Raw genomic sequence first — 5,118 nt, 5'->3', positions numbered from 1 at the left:
TATCTCCCGGTGCACCCTGGACCCTCCAGTGCCCATTTTTCACCACCCTCTATTTATTCGTTTGTTGATTTATTTTGACAGGTAAACAGAGCCTCCAACACCCATGGCAGCAGTGTTTCCCTTTGTTTGCCATGTAATCAAATCATGTACTCACAGATGTGTGATATTGAATCTTTTATAGGCCTAAAAATATTCACGGACGATTATCTAGGATCATCCCTTGATGATACATTAGAAAAAAAAATCCCAACTATGTTTGTTTTGCAATAAATATATTAAACATTAATATCCTCTGATTTGTGGGTTTGTGGGTTTCAATCCAGCATGAAAATACACAATACAGGCATGGTTGTTGTGTTAAGGTGTACCTCCTCACACTCTGCAGGTCTAATTTTAGCCTTGACTTGTTTTTCTCCCTTGAGGATCAAGGTTTTGCCTCTAGGGGGGGTGGGTGGTGGTGGTATAAATAGTGCTAAATGCAGAAGTTAAGCTACTGTGTGATAACAGCATGCCAGCATCATACTTGATGTTTCCATGACAGACTTGCTAACCATGAGAAATGATTACTTGAGACATATTGTGTGCCCCTGAGAAAAAGTGCCCTATTTCTTTGATCTGAATTTATTTTATACTTTCTATTTATTTTCCCCGACCCGAGCTTTTGATTCCCCCCAAGCCTGACATTGCGAGCCTGAGTGGGAATTACTAAGACTGGAGAAAAGCTATTATTAACCAATAGAAATCCAAGAGTCCCCTTTATGCTGCAGATTATTATTCAGTGTTTCACTTTGGGGGAAGGGGTGAGATGCTGCTATGGAGAATTTTGTGTGACAGAAGCGTTCAGTTTGCCCGTCTATCACTTAGTTAGACGTGAGATATGGGATATAAATATACTGTGTGTCCATCCTTCGCCAATCTTCTCTCTGGCCCCTGTGATTTCACACCGCCAGCCTCCACGTTGGGTCCATGGGAGGCTGGCGGTCCGTCTGAGTGCTGGCAGGGCTTTGCCCTCCAAGACTCTGATAAGGACCTCGAAATAGCAAAAGCCTCCATCATTCTCAAATTGTCCAACGGCAGATGCAGCATTTTTATTGTATCAGACTTGCCTTCTTCTCTGTCTTCACTTCTGTGGGGGGACGTGCGCAGAGGCAACATGACGAATCTGTAAAAATGGCAGGCCAGTGGGTGCCCCAGCAGATTCATTTGATTGACTATAGGAATTACACCTTTCAGGAAAGATGTGACCTTTCAGCACAGACAGTTCAGTTCACTCTCTGCATCCATGTCTAGTTTGCTGGTCAAACAAATGTCTTGGCTGCGTAGACAAACGAGCTCAGCCGCACACACGGATGCAGTGACCCAGATCAAATACCTGGGGCCAGAGCGAAAAGAAAAAAAAATACCTCTTCTAACAACAGCGGAGGGAAATGTATTATATATTTGCCGTTTACCATTTTCATATACATCAGACTGACACATACGGGTACTTGGCAAAACTTAAAGGCATCTTTTTGGGATGTGTTTGCATTGTAATGTTGAAATGTATCTCTTGTTAAACAAATTTCTGTTTTACACACATGTCAAATAGTTATTTTCCGACCTAGCCGGATTCTGATTCATTACTTTTAAATTATAATTTTTTTCAAAGTAAAACCAATTTGGCAATTATTGTTGTATTTGCTTCATTCTTTTATATATCTGCTCAAAGAGTGTTTAAACGTGGCATTATTACTAATTATTTTGGCCATGTATTTAGACAGGGCACCTTTGCCTTTTCCTGATTGTCACAGTCACCTGTCATCATGTGTACAGGTTTTATAGTTTCATGAATAACACATATTTTTGTTATCAGACTGAATCTCAGTTACTTTGTCTGTGTAATGGATCACATCACTCCAGTTCTGAGGTCTTTGCACTGGCTTCCTGTCCAACAAAGAATTGACTTTAAAATCCTACTGTTGGTTTATAAAGCACTGAATGGTTTAGGGCCAAAATACATCTCTGATCTGCTGCTACCTTATGAACCAACCCGTCGACTTTTTGTTCCCAGAGTCAGAACTAAACATGGAGAAGCAGCGTTCAGTTCTTCTGCTCCACATATCTGGAACAAAGTCCCACAAAGCTGCAGGTCTGCTGAGACCCTCAGCTCCTTTAAATCCAGACTGAAGACTTTTCTGTTTGCTGCTGCCTTTAATTGAACCAGATTCAAGGATACTAATCAATTTCTGTCATTTCTGCATTTTACTACTGTATTTTATTTCTTACACTGCTTTTTAGTGTTTCAATGACTGTTTTCTTAATTGTTTTTCCTTTTTTGCCTTATGTTTTGATGCTTTTAATGGTTTTATGTGAAGCACTTTGAATTGCCTTGTTGTTGAAATGTGCTATACGAATAAACTTGCCTTGCCTAGGGCGTTAGAGCTAGTTTTTTCCTGTGTTATTTTCTAAATGAGCAGAATAAAAGGTCACTGTGGTGTAATATATCAAATGCACAGCTGATTGCTGGCCTGTACATCTATTGATGTGGGATGACTGCTACAGCTACCAACAATACATCTGCACAAATATGGAGAAAGTCAGCACACATTGGCAACAATCTCAAACAATAGCGTAGAGTATGAAAATGATGTGAATCGTATTGTGACCTTCACTAGCACCAGACCAAACTGAACACTTAATAAGAGATTTGGAGCAAAGTGTTGCACAACACTCTCTACAACCGTCATCAAAACACCAAATGAGGGAATAGCTTTTAATAGAATTGCGTTTCAGATTGGAATATATCAACATTGTCGTTGTCTCCAGGGAAAACGGGAAGTGTAGAAAAGTTTGGTTTTATCGTTAGTAAATCCAGCAATAAGCAGCAATTGTGTCAATTGCAGTCAATGAGCCGCCACCTGTAAAGGCCCACTGTGGACGACATGCTTGACTCAGTCTGCAGAGCCCTGAAGCTCCGCCCCCGCAGCTGCACATAGCGCTATCTCTTGTTCAAGTTTATTAATATTGATCATATCCTAATTGCACCAATTTCGACACTGCACGTCCAGGGGCCTCCATCAACACACCTGCCAAGTGTGAAGTAGATCAGACAGACAGAAAGAGATTCCTTACTTTATAGTTAGATGCATTGGTACATACATCCAGGATTAATCTTAACTAGGGTTGGGTACCGAAAACCGGTGCCCAACCCTATACAACCGGTGCCTACCGAACCGAAATGCAACGCAGATTTCGGTGCTTCCTTTCGGTGCCTGATCCGATTGAAATACTTTCGGTGCTTCATTTCGGTGCCTGAGCCGATTGAAATACTGCCACTGCTGGCCTAAAACGGACGTTACAGCCAACATAAGCATCACCTCACTTGCACTAGTTAACGTTACACTACTTTGATGACTCCGTCCTGGCAGCAGGTAACGATAGCCTACCGTTTGTATAGCTACAGTAACTAGCTAGCCATCAACCTTTTAACAGAGAAAATGCCGAAAGGTAAACGGTCAAAAGTGTGGCTGTATTTTGCACTAAAAGGCATTGCACCGTGTTCGACTGCCTGCGTGAGCGTGAGCCCATGATAAGCACATCAGCGGGCAGTGTGGGCCTCCCTGGCCCCGGCGATGGGGAGACTGGTCTCAACCCTGAACAAGTGGAGCCCGATGATGACAACAGCAGCCTTACCTCAGGTTAGTAATGTAACGTTGATTGCAAATCTTGGATTTTTTAAAAGTAGGCCTAATAACAAATGATAAATTAGGCGTTATAACCATGTTTAAGTTAGCTAGCTAGCTAGCTAGCTAACGGTAGGCTACCTGCCGCCATCATAGCAAGTCAGTGTAATGTTAATGAAACTAGCGATGGCATGTGCAGTGATGCTTCTGTTGCCTGTAAAATATTTAACATTATTTATGTTTGTATTTTTGGCTCTCCAGCTTCAACAGCTGGCTCACCTTGGCAAAGAAGGCTCATTTAACAAAAGAGAAGGTGGAGGAACTCCACAGGTCTGTGACCAGATGTGTGGTCAAGGGACTGCATTCTTTTTCCACTGTGGAATCGCCATGGTTCAGGTAAAAAAAAGTGATGTGAAAACAATATTTGTATAAAATCTGTTCCATTAAGACAATTCGTCAAAAAGACTAATAAATATCCTCAAATTTAATTTACACAGAGAGATGACCACTGCCCTCAATCCTCGCTACCGACCCCCATCCAGGGATGATCTGTCCAACACACTAGTTCATCCCTGTGTGTACAGGCCTCATCACACCATCTGAGAGGGTTTTCTCCTGTGCAGGACATGCAATTAGTCAGGAGAGGTGTCATATTTTGCCAGAGAAGGCAAATATGCTCATATTTCTGCAAAAGAATTGCTGAAGTTTATTTATATTTATTTAAGTATACTGTAAACTGTTGTTAACAGTTAATATATTGTTCATAGTTTGAAGTTAAAAAGTTTGAAGCTGTAGTTTGAAGCCAAGTGTTTTGTATTTATTTGTATTTATAGTATACTTTAAACAGTTAATATATTGTTCAATTTGAAGAAAACAAATTGCCTTGGCAATAAAAAAAGCCTTTCTTTATTGTCGTCAATCGTCGTTTTGTGCTTCTTTTTTTTTAAAGTATCGGTTCAGGCACCGTTTAGGCACCAGTATCGTTTTAAAAGTAACGTTTTAGCACCGGTATCGGAAAAAACCCAAATGATACCCATCCCTAATCTTAACAAGTCAGATGTCATTCCCATCAATCATAGTTGATTAGCGTCAGCTGATGAAAATGACATTACTACTTCTAATCAGCTAATGTAATGAGCATTTAGCTCAAAGCAAGCAAGTACAGCCTCACAGCACTGCTAGCATGGACTCTTAGGCTGTGCTCGAATAGTCTTTTTTGCTTTAAAAGGTTCCAAACTGAGTGAAATGACCCGAAAATATCTAATTGGCAGCCTTGATGAAAGCTGGTCGAATTCTTTAAATGCTAAGAAGGTTGCTTCAATAGCTTCTTTCTTATCTCATTAAGCCGAGCAGTACACTGGACCATCCTTTATACAAAAGACAGGACATAATGCCTTCCCACAATTTCTCGCAGCAGCAACATGTAAACCGTCGCTGTTTAATTGTACACGATGGA

The 5,118-nt window shown here is 40.9% G+C and overlaps 1 long non-coding RNA gene across 1 annotated transcript; it reads left to right on the top strand.

Moving 5' to 3' along the window:
* The first annotated feature begins 3,591 nt into the window (after positions 1-3,591).
* LOC137880224 (uncharacterized) lies at positions 3,592-4,448 on the top strand. Its single transcript, XR_011103799.1, has 3 exons — positions 3,592-3,677; positions 3,924-4,058; positions 4,160-4,448. It is a non-coding gene; the product is annotated as an uncharacterized lncRNA (long non-coding RNA).
* Positions 4,449-5,118: the final 670 nt, after the last annotated feature.

This window comes from Cebidichthys violaceus, unplaced genomic scaffold (genome assembly GCF_023349555.1).
Source record: "Cebidichthys violaceus isolate CVI_PGR_0920_01 unplaced genomic scaffold, fCebVio1.0.p SCAF_27, whole genome shotgun sequence".
Classification (NCBI taxonomy): Eukaryota; Metazoa; Chordata; class Actinopteri; order Perciformes; family Stichaeidae; genus Cebidichthys; species Cebidichthys violaceus.
This window is presented reverse-complemented; position numbering and strand designations above follow the sequence as displayed.